A 971-nucleotide genomic window follows, 5' to 3' on the forward strand; every position below is an offset into this window, starting at 1 on the left:
AAAAATGAAAAGAAAATAAGGCGGATAGGACAATGATGGTGTGTGTAACCGCGATCAGGCGTCGGAATCGTCTGGGCTCTCGCTCTCCGAACGGGCAAGGCGGCGCCTCCGACGTGGTTGTCTCACCGGTTGGCTTGGGTCGGCGGCGATGGTGGTGTGGTGGCAGCAACCGCGAGATAGTGTCGTCAGGATCCTCCGCATCAAGCTGTTGTTCTTCTGCTGCGACTCGACCATCCATCTCCTGTATTCAGCGGTATCGGGCTCATCAGAGATCGGTGGGAGATCAAACTCACCCTGAGGATCGGATGATGTGAATGGTGGAACGCTGTCCTCGCGGTGGTGGGATGAGCTAGCAAAGTCCGCTGGTGGTGGATCAAACTGGGTAGGTGGAGGCGGAACATCTCCCAGAAGCAGTGGGGCGCGGGAGAAACGCAGATCATCCACCGTGGCTAGCTGCGTAAGCTCAGGAGCTGGGAGGCGAATGCTCCCCTGATTACCGTCAGGGCCACCGTACCGGTATGTGTAGAAGGGGTTGGCTAACTGGATGACTCGGGAGTGGACCAGATGCTGTATGTCAATGCGCTCCCTCTGCTCTACACGAGAATACCTCGTCAGATCGATCCGCATGTGCTCAAAGAGATGAGTGAGAAGGCTGCCAATCCTCTCTGTACGGCCAGAAGTCTTGTGCTTAGCAGCACAGATCNGTGTGGTGGCAGCAACCGCGAGATAGTGTCGTCAGGATCCTCCGCATCAAGCTGTTGTTCTTCTGCTGCGACTCGACCATCCATCTCCTGTACTCAGCGGTATCGGGCTCATCAGAGATCGGTGGGAGATCAAACTCACCCTGAGGATCGGATGATGTGAATGGTGGAACTCTGTCCTCGCGGTGGTGGGATGAGCTAGCAAAGTCCGCGTAAAGATCAAGGTATAAGTCTCCCTCCCAAGTGGTAAAGATCCCAACACGCGCTTGG

The sequence above is a fragment of the Camelina sativa genome, chromosome 16 (assembly GCF_000633955.1).
Source record: "Camelina sativa cultivar DH55 chromosome 16, Cs, whole genome shotgun sequence".
Classification (NCBI taxonomy): Eukaryota; Viridiplantae; Streptophyta; class Magnoliopsida; order Brassicales; family Brassicaceae; genus Camelina; species Camelina sativa.